The 15,949-nt window shown below is 41.8% G+C and overlaps 1 long non-coding RNA gene and 6 other non-coding genes across 9 annotated transcripts in view; 3 read left to right on the top strand and 4 right to left on the bottom strand.

The window, feature by feature from the left end:
• The window catches only part of LOC108182894 (uncharacterized), a 135,706-nt gene that overhangs the window by 119,091 nt on the left and 666 nt on the right, over positions 1-15,949 (top strand). The gene's annotated exons all lie outside the window — the stretch shown is intronic.
• Positions 34-105, bottom strand: trnaq-cug (transfer RNA glutamine (anticodon CUG)). Its single transcript has one exon. It is a non-coding gene; the product is annotated as a tRNA-Gln (tRNA).
• trnaa-agc (transfer RNA alanine (anticodon AGC)) lies at positions 425-497 on the top strand. Its single transcript has one exon. It is a non-coding gene; the product is annotated as a tRNA-Ala (tRNA).
• Positions 878-950, bottom strand: trnaf-gaa (transfer RNA phenylalanine (anticodon GAA)). Its single transcript has one exon. It is a non-coding gene; the product is annotated as a tRNA-Phe (tRNA).
• Positions 1,219-1,290, bottom strand: trnaq-cug (transfer RNA glutamine (anticodon CUG)). Its single transcript has one exon. It is a non-coding gene; the product is annotated as a tRNA-Gln (tRNA).
• trnaa-agc (transfer RNA alanine (anticodon AGC)) lies at positions 1,612-1,684 on the top strand. Its single transcript has one exon. It is a non-coding gene; the product is annotated as a tRNA-Ala (tRNA).
• On the bottom strand, positions 11,772-11,844 carry trnal-caa (transfer RNA leucine (anticodon CAA)). Its single transcript has one exon. It is a non-coding gene; the product is annotated as a tRNA-Leu (tRNA).

The raw sequence follows: 15,949 nt of genomic DNA, 5'->3' as shown, positions 1-15,949 counted from the left end.
CCAGCTTTTTTTGTGCAGTGCTGGCAAAAACCCAGGTCCCACCGAGATTTGAACTCGGATCGCTGGATTCAGAGTCCAGAGTGCTAACCATTACACCATGGAACCTCAGATTGCTCAACGCTGCTGCTCGGGTGGAAGAGAATGAATAAAAAAAAAAAAAACAGCCTTGGAGGAAAGTAGCAGAATGTCAATCCAAGGCGATACCAATTTGCATTGATTTCTGAGTAACTCGTCATTCGGCATGCAGGGCTCCTCACACGTATACTGGAGCAGGACCAGGTAGGGCCTTCAAAAGAAAAGAGCTCTATTCCAGGCTATTTGACGACTAAATGGCGGGCAGGGCAAAGAGGCCAACACAGCAGATATGATCTATTTTTTTTCTTTTTTGACCACGTCGAAAAATCGGCAAGACTGACCCCACCTAGGGGAATTAGCTCAAATGGTAGAGCGCTCGCTTAGCATGCGAGAGGTAGCGGGATCAATGCCCGCATTCTCCACTTTTGTTTTCATGCCTTTCACATTGGCTTTCATTGTAAAGCTGGTGGCACCGTGAGGATTGAAAGCGAAACTTCTTACGTCAGCTTTGCCGGTTCCTGTGTAGTACTTATCATTGCAACACCTCAGAAGCCCTATCAAGTCACAGTTTTCTTTTATTCAGTGACACGTCCGCAATGGGACATCAAAGCGCTAAATATATAGCAGAATGCTGTCGATCGGGCCATTGGAATCATCACCAGAAGCGACGTGGCCATCTGGAAGAAAGGATAGCGTTTTGGTCAAGTGGAAGCAGGTGGACTTAAGGGTGAAGCTGCTAGGCTTTTTGGGTGAGTTTCGGTCACCTGCTCCTTGTGTCCAAAACAGAACTATAACACTGCTTTGCCGAAACCCGGGATCGAACCAGGGACCTTTAGATCTTCAGTCTAACGCTCTCCCAACTGAGCTATTTCGGCTGCCATAACACGTACTTCCTGCTGCATTGATCTCTGTGAGACCGAGCAGAGCCCCAAAATGCATCTGACTCCTAAGAGAGTGAAAGTTTGGCCAATACGGAGCTCGAACCCGCGACCTTGGCATTATTAGCACCACGCTCTAACCAGCTGAGCTAACCGGCCACTTTCTTCTCATTCTCCGAGAAAGGCCAGAGGAACTGCCATTCTCCGGCCTTTAAGGAACTAGCATGATATTCCAGCTTTTTTTGTGCAGTGCTGGCAAAAACCCAGGTCCCACCGAGATTTGAACTCGGATCGCTGGATTCAGAGTCCAGAGTGCTAACCATTACACCATGGAACCTCAGATTGCTCAACGCTGCTGCTCGGGTGGAAGAGAATGAATAAAAAAAAAAAAAACAGCCTTGGAGGAAAGTAGCAGAATGTCAATCCAAGGCGATACCAATTTGCATTGATTTCTGAGTAACTCGTCATTCGGCATGCAGGGCTCCTCACACGTATACTGGAGCAGGACCAGGTAGGGCCTTCAAAAGAAAAGAGCTCTATTCCAGGCTATTTGACGACTAAATGGCGGGCAGGGCAAAGAGGCCAACACAGCAGATATGATCTGTTTTTTTTTTCGTTTTTGACCACGTCGAAAAATCGGCAAGACTGACCCCACCTAGGGGAATTAGCTCAAATGGTAGAGCGCTCGCTTAGCATGCGAGAGGTAGCGGGATCGATGCCCGCATTCTCCACTTTTGTTTTCATTCCTTTCACATTGGCTTTCATTGTAAAGCTGGTGGCACCGTGAGGATTGAAAGCGAAACTTCTTACGTCAGCTTTGCCGGTTCCTGTGTAGTACTTATCATTGCAACACCTCAGAAGCCCTATCAAGTCACAGTTTTCTTTTATTCAGTGGCGCATCCGCAATGGGACATCAAAGCGTTTTTTGGATAAGTTTCAGTCACCTGACCCTCATGCCCAAAACAGAACTATCACATTGCTTTGCCGAAAACCGGGATCGAACCAGGGATCTTCAGTCTAACGCTCTCCCAACTGAGCTATTTCGGCTGCGTTGACTCAGCATTCCTGCATTATCCATGTCGATCGATGCCCGCATTCTCCACTTCTGTTTCCTTGCCTTTCACATTTCCTTCATTGCAAAGCTGGTGGCACCTTGAGGGTTGAAAGCGAAACTTCTTAGTTCAGCTTTGCCGGTTCCTGTGTAGTACTTAGCATTGCAACACCTCAGAAGCCCTATCAAGTCACAGTTTTCTTTTATTCAGTGGCGTATCCGCAGTGGGATATCAAAGCCTAAAAATGCCTCTGAGTCCTAAGACAGTAAAAGTTTGGCCAATACGGGGCTCGAACACGCGACCTTGGCGTTATTAGCACCACGCTCTAACCAGCTGAGCTAACTGGCCACTTTCAGCTCACATTCCTACAAAGTCCAGACTAACTGTCATTCTCCAGCCTCCAAGGGATTAGCATAATATTAAAGCTTTTTTGAGCAGTGCTGGCAAAAAGCCAGGTCCCACTGAGATTTGAACTCGGATTGCTGGATTCAGAGTCCAGAGTGCTAACCATTACACCTTGGAACCTTTATGTTACTGAATGCTGCTGCCCGGGTGGAAGAGAATGAATAAAAAAAAAAACAGCCTTGGAGGAAAGTAGCAGAATGTCAATCCAAGGCAGTGCCAATTTGCATTGTTTCTGAGTAACTCGTGATTCGGCATGCAGGGCTCCTCACACGTTTACTGGAGCAGGACCAGGTAGGGCCTTCAAAAGAAAAGCGCGATATTCCAGGTAATTTGACGACTAAATGGCGGGCAGGGCAAAGAGGCCACCACAGAGCAGATGTGATCTTTTATTTTATTTTTTGACCACCTCGAAAAATCTGCTAATTTATGGCACCGAGGGGAATTAGCTCAGGTGGTAGAGCGCTCGCTGCGCAAAGGAAGGGGCCCAATCTTCTCGCTCACTCGCAATCGAACAAGTCGCAAAAAACGGAAAAATGCGACAAATTTCGCTTGCAGTAGTGTTCGCGGCTTTGTGACTGTGCATAATGTGGTGTTTTGGTTGCATATTGCATGTCATTCTAAATGTCATTTTTTGCGTGCTGGATTCGAACACACGATCTGTGTAACACAATATCCAATCAGTGTCGGTTTCAGTGGAGCCAATCAGCTGCGCTCTTGTTGAAATTTTACTGACGTAACACAGGCAATTATATTGATATTACTTATATTATCTGGATATTGTTCTTAAAAAGCTTATTACGTTAATTAAAAATGAATGAAAATGTTTCAATTAAACATATGTATGCATGCTTAAGTATATATAAGTATATTATATATATATATATATATATATATATATATATATATATATATATATATATATTAATATATTTTATATTTCTTTATGTAATAATAACTTTAAATGAATGCACACAAAAACAAGTAATATGCAAAATGGTTTATTAAAATGAATACAAATATATAAATTGTAAAACAATGTAAAAAAACATATCTTAATATATAAACTATATAATATACAATAAATAAAAACCAATACAATATATATTTATTTATTATACACATTATATAAAAACAATACTCTATATATATATATATTTATTTTATACACACAATATATTAAACAATAATATGAATAAATAATAAAATACAAGAGTGGGGGCACGTAATATATAAAATATAGTTTTTAAGCAATGTATAAAATGTTATTTTTTTAAGAAATATAAATATATTTTTACATAAAATGCACACAAATATTAAATAAGTACACACAAGACAAAATAAGAGTGGGCCTATGTAATATAAAAGTCTATAAAGTCTATAAAGTGCTACTTTAAAAGGCTACATATTAACACACAAAAATTAAATAAAATGAGGGAAAGAGAGAGTACCCATGTAACATTTACAAAAATATATACTAATAATTTGTACTTTATTCTGGAGCTGGAGTTTGTCCTTTATTTTGCTGGCGCTGTTCTGCCAACCAGTCCTCTAAGGATTTGCCAAGTTTGCAGACAAAATGTGGCATTACCAAATCGGCTATGGCCAAACTCCTTAGTCTTGGGTTGCCCACATTTGCTGCAAACATTAAAAGTAACCGCACGTACATACTTCCTTTTGTGGACTCCACTTTCCTTCTCCTGTTCCCGTCTGCGCCTGTTCCTCTGGGTGTAACGGGACACAGGAACAGCAGGCGCAGGTAGAGCAGGTGCAGGTGGAGGAACAGGAGGTGCAGGTGGAGGAACAGCAGGTGCAGGTGGAGCAGGTGCAGGTGGAAAGGAGCACACCGTGGTGGGGGCAGACACAATGGGGCGCACTGTGGTGAAGGTCGGTGTGACGGGGCACACCATGGTAGGGGCCGGTGCAATGTGGCAGATTGTGGTGGGGGTTGGCGCGATGGGGCATACCGTCGTGGGGGCCGGTGGGAAGGAGCACACCGTGGTGGCATCTGGCAGGAAAGAGCAAACTGTGGTGGTTGCAGAAGCAGACTTTCGTCCAGGCCGAAGAAGAGGTGCCTGTCCTTCTTTATTTGGAGGAAAAACAAACTGGTGTTTGGGGCCTGATGTTGACGGTGCCTCGTCCAATTTTTCCCTCGGCAAAGGAAGCTGCGTATCTGCCACAGCAATTGGATTAAGTGGAGTCAGTCCCTGAGTGAGTACTTGGACTTGTGCGGCTGGTGCTAGGCCACTGTGCCGGACCCCCAGGATGTCCAATCAGACATCGCTTGACGCTCTCCACACCTGGAGTGACTCCGGAGCGCTTCGGTGCCTTAAAGCGCCCATGCGTCAGCTGAGGCTGATGTCGAGGCTGGTAGTTGATGCGCTGTTTATCAACATCCAGGAGAGCTGTCCACAGCTGGATGGCCTCTGTCACCTGCAGGTCAGTGAGGTAAGGAGCCTCACGAAGACCCACCAAATAAGCAGCCAGATCCTGGACCTTGTCCCACCCAGCAATGCCATCAGGTCCAATGACTACTCCCTGGTAAATACAGAATAAATTTAGTATATGTGGAATAAAAAAAGACTAAATCAAATTAAGTTCTTAATGTATCTTACCTGAGCCTCAACAGAGAGACTGTCTCCAGAGTCGGATGGCTGTGACGACACTGAGGGGGCTCGGCTAGGAAGCTGTCCTTCTCCACCAGCTGATGTGGACGGCTCAGCCAGTGATGCTGGGGACTGAGGCAGAGGCGAAGATGAGGGGCTGTTTCTGAGATCACGGCAGGGGTCATCCTCATACAGCACTGGAACTGTGATGTCCTCCATGATCTCCTCCTCAAACCCCTCATCTTGTAGATCCTCGTCATCTACTTCCTCCACCAGCCTGTCTTCCTCCTCTGGGTTCTGGAGCCCCGGAGTCAGGGTTTTGTCGGTCTGGCTGTAAAGGTGTAAAGGTGAAGCAATTCACCTTAAAGAATAAAACAATAAAAAAAAACATATATTAAATAAAACTAATAATAAAGTAAATATTTAGATAAACATTTTGTGAAGTACATTAAAGCTTAATAAATCACTTATATAACAACTAGTTAATGAATTTCTTGCCTGTATATGCTCCAGGAGGGTGATAACGGTTATCCCAGGGCTTCCCTAAGACTGCTCGGCTAAGCCTGTCCACAGCCTCTCTCATGGCACTGCCATATGACCGTATGGAGGATGCTCCTTTTATGGTGCTTTCCATCTGGTCATCATTCCAGCGCATCAAGCCCTCAAGGAGATAGGCCTGAAAATGCGCATCACTGGCACTGGTCCCTGGAAATTAAAATAGTTAAAAATATGTGAAGAATTAATTAACATGTTATTAGGTTATGTACTAACATTTAAATTATTGTCATTATAAACAGAGTTACTTGTCAGGCAAGACAGCTTTGTCAATGCTGATAACATCACAAATGTTATTTAAATGTTTAATAATGTTACATTAAAGTAATGGAAGTTATCACAGTGCTTATATGTTTTACAAAATAAAACGATCCAAATGTATGTAATACCTGGAATAAAACGGTTTAGGTGGAGGTGGAAACCTGTAACAACACAGCTCCACACCGCCTTTCTTCAGTGTCCCTGTCTTCATGTACAGTGGAAAGTTCTCTGGGTCTTGAATGCACTGTACATGCTTCTGCTGTTCCTTCCATATCTGCTGGATCCGTTCGTGGTCCAGCAGAGGAACACCCAGAGTGTCCTTCCCATGCTCGCTGTCAAAATGGTCCAACAGCTTTCCAATCAGACAGGTGGTCTCCTCCACACCTCTGGTCCTCCTACGGCAGTGCAGTGCTAGCTCTCTCCGGTTTATGCGAGCACTGAGAGCCGTTTGTGAAATGTGGCCAGTCTTTTTTGCCGCCAGCTCACCTTCTTTTGCCTGGCGAAGAGCGGCCACATCTTCTGGATCCCACTGAAAGATGCACGTGGACAGACGTGCCATGAAGATCCCGTAGAGCGGATGAGCTTCTGTCGTGACACCTGCAGCAAACCGGCGCATAAAATGCCAGATGTCAAGGCGCACTTCAAGCTCATCCCACTCCCGAAACATGATCTTCACCGGAGACTGGCCGTGCTGACTGCAGCAATCTCTGTCCACGTACATTACTTTCGGGGCTGCCTCTCCTGCCTCCCGGTAACGCTTCATCAGCCCGGCCGCCATTGGGTCCAGTCCATGACCCTCGGCAGCTGACAGCACAGAGACAAGGACTTGACCGTGTTCGTTCCCCACATTAGTGCACCAGGCAGCTGTTCCCGCAGCAGCACCTGCAAGTTTCTTTGTGATCTATTAGGAAAAATAAAACTGTGTTAAATATGTACGCACACATATCCATATCTGGCAAATGTCTGGATATAAACATACCTTTTTAGTGGAGTCCATCTTTAGAACACAGCCAAAGACGGAGGTGATTTTGGCCTTGACCTCGTGCAGTCGCCCCAGAACATCCCTGGCATAGACGGCTAACAGCCACTTAGGTTTGGGTATGGCAGGTAAGAGGGGAGGCTCAGCAAACACAGGAGGTTGCACAAGGGAGGACCTTGTGAATGGTTCACAGGCAGTCAGGTACTGCAAGACTCGCTGTGTCCATGCCTCACTGTGTTGCTCCATCAGCTTTTTGAAAAGCTGAGTCACACTGTTGCCCAGAGTCCTCTCCCTCATCATCCTAACTACCCGGTTGTCACATGAGTATCTAAGGAAACAACATTATAATCAGGGAAATGCTTTGTTTGCTAAAAATTAACACAATTAAAATATTGGCATTATGAATTACCTGTATGTCAGCAAAGCTGGGAACTGACTACGGTGGCCAATATCCAGCTGTCCTAAGATGTCCTCGGACCAGGCAGGATACTTCTTTTTGCACCGCTTGCACTCCAGATACTCAGTGGCAAGGTCGTACCAGCCGTCGATGTCGAGGACCTTGCGCACCTTGCGGTAAATTCCTGCAGCTGTTAGTCTGTGGTTACCACAGCTTAGGCGAACACAGACAAGTGGAAACAACCACATCTTTAGCGGCATCCACAGAAAAAGTGGTCGGCAGAAGAAGAGGTCAGGAGAGGCAGGTGGCTGAGTGTTAATTAGAGGGGGCTGGGGAGGATACCACCAAAGCTTCAGCTGGGACACTAGCTCTGGCTTGCCGGTTTTTAAGTTTGTTTTAAATACCGTGTTCCGGATCCACTCATGCTGGAAAGGGGGAAGCTGATCTTTCCAGTGAACTGGAAGCTCAACTGGTGGCTGATGATGTTGAAGATCTGGTGTTTTTGCTGTTTCCGCTGATGGAGACGGATTGGCACAGGCCTCTGAGTGAATAGTAACAAACAATTTATGGTTAACAATATTATGATGACTGTTGCTTTTGATAGTAAGGTGCCACAAATTATGCCCATGAACAGCCAGTGAAGCAATAGTTTTGGATAAGTATTATTATTAATATGGGTATACTTAGAAATACAAGTTAAGAGAATGGTACTGTTAGAAAGCAAAGAAATTAGTGTGCACTTTATTGATGAAAGGGATATGGAATTAACACAATTCTCTGCGAATGAGAATCATATGAAATGGAGTAAGTAAAATGAGGCATGATTAGTATAAATTATTGAAGCACAAAGACATGAAGCATGCACACAGATACAGTAAGGAAAAACTGCTCAGCTGATAATGACAGCAATGAATCACCACCATCTAAGAGAGTGAGTAATGAAGAGCAAGCGACGTGGAAAAGTTATCTGATGAATGTTCAATAATGATTAGTTCGGAAACGCAAATAAATACACTAAAACCTTTGAACATCCTTAAGGTTTTAAAGAAGTGTACTCAAAGAATGCATCCCGCTTGAGGCATGATGTGACAACTCTGTACTGTAGATAAAAATTTGATTCATTATTTTTTGTAAAAAAAAATACTTAGTGTGTTTTCACAAATTATTCTTATAACATTTTCATTTGTGTCGTGTGCCACACCTGCAAAGAGCTGTGCTTCACATTGTGATGCAGCAAACACCAGTTCTTCATCATCTTCAGCTGTGGATCTGGAAGTGCCTGGAGCATAAATCTTAAAAATATTACTGTGAAAAATACACACAGCCAAATGTACAATACGATGGTGCTTACTTACCAGTAGTAAAAAGCTGCATTTGGGCCATACGTTTGGCTGGGGGTTCTGCTGTAGGAGGAGATACAGTGGACTGCAGTTTTGGATCTGGAAACAGAAAGTTTGACATAACAATAAATAAACACATATATAACTGCTGTTGGGATAATTCTGTATCATGCTCAGTATTCACTCTCCAACTTACAGGGTTTAACAGTTGACATCAGTTTTTTTACCATCTGTGAAGGAGACAAAAGCTTGCCCCGCTGTTTGGATGGCTGCAGGTGGAGGAGCAGGGACACTGGATGCTGCAGGTGGAGGTGCAGAGACACTGGATGCTGCAGGTGGAGGTGCAGAGACACTGGATGCTGCAGGTGGAGGTGCAGAGGCAGCAGCAGAAGCCAGTCTTTTCAGGACATATGTCTTGAAAAGTGCCATGTTGGTTTTTGGCCTGGCATCTGCCTTAACCAGGTACCTGATGAGGGCTTGGGCCTCCTTGCTCTGGTCCTCAAACACATCTTTCATGGACCGGCCCTTAAAGTCACAAAACTCCACCATCAAGCACCCTGTATCTCCTTTTGCCCTGGCTTCTGCTTGCATTTCCTGTTTCCTCGTGTACTTCTCTACTTCTTCTGCAATCTCCCTGATGGAGGAAGTGTACTGAAGAAACAGGTGTTTGTTTTCTGACAAGGGTGTTGTCTGCAGCTTCTCATCAGAAATGCTAAGCACCATGTACACCGCATACCCCAGAGCATGCTCTAGGAGCCATCTAAATCTTTGGCCCTGGTACTTGCCAAACTGAATCTTGCAGTGAGCCAGAACTAAAAACTGGTCACTGGGGTCTCCACTATTGCTGCTGACAAAAGCAGTGGCCTCTGCCAGCACCTCTTCCTTGGGTTTGGCCCTTCCAGACTCCCTGCTTACAAGGCGTTCTGCCTCTGCAGATGGCCCCAGGAGAAGTCTGCTTGATGTCGCTGTTTGGCGGCGGAAAATCGGGTATGCGTACATTTTTCTAAAAAAAAAAAAAACATTAGAGAGAACATTACCTAGAGCAATCAGAAAGATACATTTACATTAAGTGTAAAACAATAATTTATCAAGGTAGATATAATCCATATTATTGCAGTAGTAAATATGACCATGACCATAAAATGGACTTCTGGTGAATTTTCTACACATATGCCTAATATATGCATGGTAGTACAACTTAAAATCCATATAAATAAATAACAGAAATTAAAACATTAAGTTATAATATACACATTAAACTCTTAAGTCTTTACATTATGACTTTTATAAATAAAATGTTTGTACTTCAGCTATTTAATATAACTATTCTGTTGTGTAATATATCTGAAAACACAAGTAATAAAAGAAACAAAATACAATATATGCTTATAATATTTTTACAATAGATTTATAAAATACAATACAATCTAATTACTAAATATATATCATATATTGTCTTGAACAAGTGTTAAACTCAAATGTTTTTAAAGTTTGTGCAGTCGTCTTTATAAATATAACTTTGTTTTACCTAAAATAGAATTATTTTAAAAGTATAGAATTATTTGCTAAATTAAATGTTTAAGAAAAAACTGTTTAACTCTGTATTTCATGCAACTACATTATAAGTAACTGTAACTGTACATTTAAATACAGTAACGTTAACTTTTTAGAGTGTACACCGCAATTATAGGGCCCAATATTGCTAGGTCGAATGGGGGCATTATTATTCTAAACAAATATCAGAACATTTTGTTTAATCATTTAACCAAATGGCGATGATTCCACCTTTTCTGATCACTAGTGACATGTTGCTCTGTATTTATCATGGGAAACATTACCGTTTTACAAGTTATGAAGAAAACATCTGCCATAACGTTAACTTGCTGTTGATTGTAACTTATTATTTAACAGAAATACACACAGTATAATAAACTAATAATAAACTAATAATAAAGTAGTGTTACATCTGGCTTACCTGATTCAAAGATGACGATTATAATAAAAGCGTCGTGTGATTGGTCAAAAGTAAGCCATCGAGGAGAAACGCGATTGGTCAAACATACGTCACAGCAAAAAGAAATGCGATTGGTCAAAAGTAAGCCACTGAAGTGAAACGCGATTAGTCGAAATGACGTCAGCGCAAAGACAAACGTGATTGGTCAAAAGTAAGCCACAGGGGTTAAACTCTATTGGTCAAAAGTAAGCCACCGAGGTGAGACGTGATTGGCTCATGTGGGCTTACTTTGGGCTTACTTTGGCTCTGTTGACAGGATGCTGCAGGCGCAGGCGAGAGGTGGCGGGATCGATACACGCATTCTCCACTTCTGTTTTCATGGCTTTCATTGCAAAGCTGGTGGCACCGTGAGGATTGAAAGCGAAACTTCTTACGTCAGCTTTGCCGGTTCCTGTGTAGTACTTATCATTGCAACACCTTAGAAGCCCTATCAAGTCACAGTTTTCTTTTATTCAGTGACGCGTCCGCAGTGGGACATCAAAGCGCTAAATATATAGCAGAGTGCTGTCGATCAGGCCATTGGATTCATCACAAGAAGCGACGTGGCCTTCTGGAAGAAAGGATAGCGTTTTGGTCAAGTGGAAGCAGATGGACTTAAGGGTGAAGCAGCTAGGCTTTTTGGGTGAGTTTCGGTCACCTGACCCTTGTGCCCAAAAGAGAACTATTAAGGCTAATTCATACTTCTGCGTTAAACGCCGGCGTTTGCTTAGGCGCTGACGCATAGCCCTTCGCCGTGGCCATCGGCGTCACTGACATGCACTTCTCAAAAAATGTAACTACACGTCGCAAAGACGTGTGATTGGTCGGCTTGGTAGCGCTGACGAGTCTGGGCGGGACCGAGATCCGCGTGAATGGTGCGAGCCTGATGGAGCGATTGTTTACAAGTGTGGAGTCCCGTGAAGAAGCTCCGGATGAAAAGTTTTATTTTGTGTTTACCTCATAGTTAGTTACAGTTGTTGCACGTCCTGCCTCAAAATGAGCGAGTTTGAGCCACTTGTACATCCCAGAAGTGTTCAGGAAGAGCAAAACAGCAGCAAAGAAACTTGACACAGAGGAACTTTTACACTTCACTGCCAACTAGCGTTTCGGAAGTGTTTTCAGACCAACAGAGACACCGCGCAGAAGTATAAATGCCCAGCTACGCACGTTGCATGCGTAGTGGGTTACGCCGGTCACTTGACGAAGAAGTATAAACCAGGCTTTACACTGCTTTGCCAAAACCCTGGATGGAACCAGGGACCTTTACATCTTGAGTCTAACGCTCTCCCAACTGAGCTATTTCGGCTGCCGTATCACAGCCTTTCTGCAGCATGGATGTCTGTGAGACAGAGCAGAGCCCTACAATGCGTCTGAGTCCTAAGAGATTAAAACTAAGAGAACCCACGACCTTGTCGTTATTAGCACCACGCTCTAACCAGCTGAGCTAACCGGCCACTTTCTTCTCACGTTCCTATAAAGCCCAGAGTAACTGTCATTTCCGGCAAAAAACCATATCCCACCGAGACCTGAACTCAAATCGCTGGATTTAGAGTCCAGAGTCCTAACCATAACACCATGGAAACTCAAGATTGCTGTAAGCTGTTGCCCAGGTGGAAGACAATGAACAATAATAAAAATGGCCTGTGCTTGCTGGGGTCTTATGCTATGCATCATACATCAAGTATAATGTTTATATCTTTAAAATACTCCAATTCTCAAATATTTGTTGTTTAAACATCTCAATAAGTATCATATTAGTTGATCTATGATGAATGATGAGCGCCAATATGTCAGTCTGGACTACTGTGGAGAGATTAGAGCTGCTGGATTTACAAACTCATGAAGTTCTCCCAAAATACATGAAAGCAAGTATCTGTTTAACTGGAGGAAGCATTAAGTAAATGTTCTAATTACCTAAAACTGTGTATCTGTTGTGTAAAATGCATCGTCACATTGTGTAAAATGATTATCATTGCCGTGTTTATAGAATTCAACATGTATTTTACAAGCCATGCATCTTTTGTTTTGCTGGTAAATATGTGTTCAAATGTCTACAACCCAAAACAAACATTTGAAAAACACTGATACATTTTTATCTTTATCAAGTAATGCACTTGTCTACCTTTAGCTCGGGGCCAACTATCATAGAACAGACTTTGCTGCTTTGTTAAGGTGTGTGGCAGTATTGAAACAACGTTTAAGCTGTTAATCAATTGCAATGCACTAGGACAGCTAACCAATCACAACAATCCCAGAACTAGTCAAGCCATTTGTGCCAGTGTGGAGAGAAGTACTGTAATAATGTGGATTGTTGAGGGGAAAATAACACAAGCATAATAGGACCCCTTTAATGAATCAATGTAATATAACATGGCAAATGTGAATATAGAAAGAATAGTCTTAAGGGAATTCCTGTAATTCATAATTTGCTCCTAATATAATGATTCAGTTCACTTTAATTTGGATGTCATTGCTGAAGAATGTGATTCACCTGAGGCCTATTGACGTAAATTGAGTGCCACACATTTTTCATTTGTTCATCCATATGCTGCACTCACTCACTCATTATCCAGTCTGAGCTACCTTTCCCTCCTTGACATGCCCTAAGGGATAGAAATTCCTTTGTCAAAGCATGCGTGCATCTGCCTAAAAGTAGTCAACGAGGCTTAAGTTAACTGTTTTTAGACTTGGGTTTTATACCAAATCAGCTTTTATTGACAAAACCTCCACATGACGTTGCTGTTGTCTTGTAAACACGAGATCTCTGGGCCGTTTCACCTCCAAGCTTTTTTCCCCCTGCAGGCCTTTAATAAAGGTAAGTAGTGATAAACAGTCATTAGACGAGGCCTGGGTTGAGGATCTGGGCAGACAGTGAAAGCACAGATCTGTTTGATGGAGCACAACTATTACTCTCATTATGTCCTAACAGAGAATGGGACAATCTTATTAGGGCTATTACCTTTACACACATCAAACATGGCGATACACGCATGCTTTAATGTGCAGACAATAAAGTGCTGTGTATATGCCCTTTGGTTCAAATAAGGCATATTACCAGGTCATAGGTATGTGAAGACTTTATTTGAGAAAATATTTGTTTATTGGTGTAAAAGATCCTGTTATATTCTGAAAACGCTGTGTTAGTATATGGCTCAACCGCACACTTTTGACAACTGAGGGATTTTAAATATAGATGAGAACAAACTTTGAGGAAAATTATGGCATAATCACATTAAGCAAAGCATAAATAAATGAAAGTAAATGCGGCCAGTATTGTCTCAAAATAAATGAATGATGTATTAAAATTTCTTGGAAAATGTTAAACTTTTGCAGAGCTCTACAGTCAATTGATATAAACAGTTAAATAGTTCATTACCAATAGAGGGAAATGCAACAATATTGAAAGATTGTGGAAATATGTTTTTATTATGTTAACCATACCGTTAAATCTAAAGTATTTTTTGGTGATGATTGTTCCACGAGGAACCTTTAAAGAGCCCTTATTATGGGTTTTTGAAAATGACCTTCCATGCCGTGTGCAACACAGCTCTAAGAGAATGAAAACATCCAGAGGTTTAAATCCTAAAGTGCACCTTGTTTAAAATTATAAAAAAAAATTTAATAAAAGATTTGACTCAAGAGTCATTTAAATGATCTGTCGAATGTTGTTCATCCAGATCTTCGACGTCATCACAAAAAATTACCAAATATGAAGTGCCAGATCTGATAAAACGTGAAAACGCCTTTCTCTTTGAACACTAGCAGAGTGCAGGTGTGTGTTATAATGATCATGATTGAAGATGAATGGACATTAATGAGTGAACGTTCTGGTGATTAATGCAATAATCTACCCGGCAACAGGGCATTTGTCAGTCATTTGTTAAAGGATCAGAGAAAAACTTTTGATGTATGAAACTTTGTCAGAGCTTGACAAACTTTATCAGTACACAGGTCGTGGACCAGTTTCTTCCTCCGTTTCACAAGTGTAAGTGGGATTAAAATGGGTGCTTTGTTTTCACTAGCTTGCAAAATATGTATTTAATTGTGTTTTGTTACTTGTAACCGCTCCACGCGTTTGTTCTGTATCTAGTTAATTCTTTATTCAAATATCGTGCCTAAGGCCACATTGAAAATGTGACACGTTTGTGACATTTGCAGATTTGTGAGTTTGTGTTAGTGAGCTGGCAATCCACTGCCAATTGTCGTTGCTATGGTCAGTGTGAGCTGTTCCTACACATGCAGTGGTCAAGTTTCAGAATAGTTCAGTTTTGCCACTGTGTGGATTGATATTTATTGTGTATCACTGTTTTTACTTTTGGTTTTTAGAGCAATATGTTGGTGTTAAACTGAATCGCTTTAATGCACTCCTGAGTTGGGCTCACACACACACTGTGCTCAGACTACTTCAACAATGTTGATAAACCGGGGTGGGCGTTTCTCTCTGTCTCGCACTGAATGCAGTCAGCCAATAACAACAGACTGGGTCATCGAGCCAATCAGCACAGATTAGCATCATGCTATGGAGAGGTTTGGGAACAGATAAATCACTGAACAAATCATATAGGAGTTGTTGGGATAATTAAATAAAAATAAAAGCATATTTAATATAATGAAAGTGTTTTTAACCTCGCATGTATATCAGCCTGTTGCTGGAGATGCCCAAAACCAAAATATGACATTTTAAAATACACATTAGGGGCTCTTTAATATCAGCGCACCTTTTTTTTTTTTTACTGCACTCTAAAAAGGCTGGGTTATTGTAACCCAACATTATATCAAATATGGACGAATCCAATGTTTGTGGAATTCAATTTAATGTATACATTTTAACCCAGCAGTTGGGTTTATCCATATTAAACACAGCATTAGGTTACAGCAAACCATGTGTTTGAGTGTATTCAAAGGGTTCTTAATGAGGAAAACATTTTCAGTCCTTTAGGTACCTCACAGATCCCTAAATACATTTACATTAATTTATTTGGCAGACACTTTTATCTAAAGCAACTAGATCCCATGAACCCACATCTGGAGCAGTTGGGGGTTTGATGCCTTGCTCAAAATAGTCATCTCAGCTATGGTATAGAGGTAAATATACACTCTCTTCATCAGTAATCTCTGATGGTACTAGAATTCTAACCTGAAACCTTTGGATCCCAAGTACAACTCTCTAACCATAAGGCCACGCCATTTTGCCTTCCACAACTTTACAAACGATTGCTAAGCTCAACTCCTGTGAGCCGGACATGATTTGAAAAGTCAAACGCACTACCATTGTGTCACAAGGTCCTAAATATCATCATCCTTGTGCGAGGAACCCCCATCTCAAAATGTAAAAGGCATCCATATTTTCTTGTTTAAAGATTCAATTATACTGTGAAAAATGTATGTTATGAATTAGTCTAAAATATTAT

The sequence above is a fragment of the Danio rerio genome, chromosome 3 (assembly GCF_052040795.2).
Source record: "Danio rerio strain M-AB ecotype USA chromosome 3, GRCz13ab, whole genome shotgun sequence".
Lineage (NCBI taxonomy): Eukaryota > Metazoa > Chordata > Actinopteri > Cypriniformes > Danionidae > Danio > Danio rerio.
Note: the sequence above shows the minus strand (reverse complement) of the source record. Positions and strands in the feature narration are given on the sequence as shown.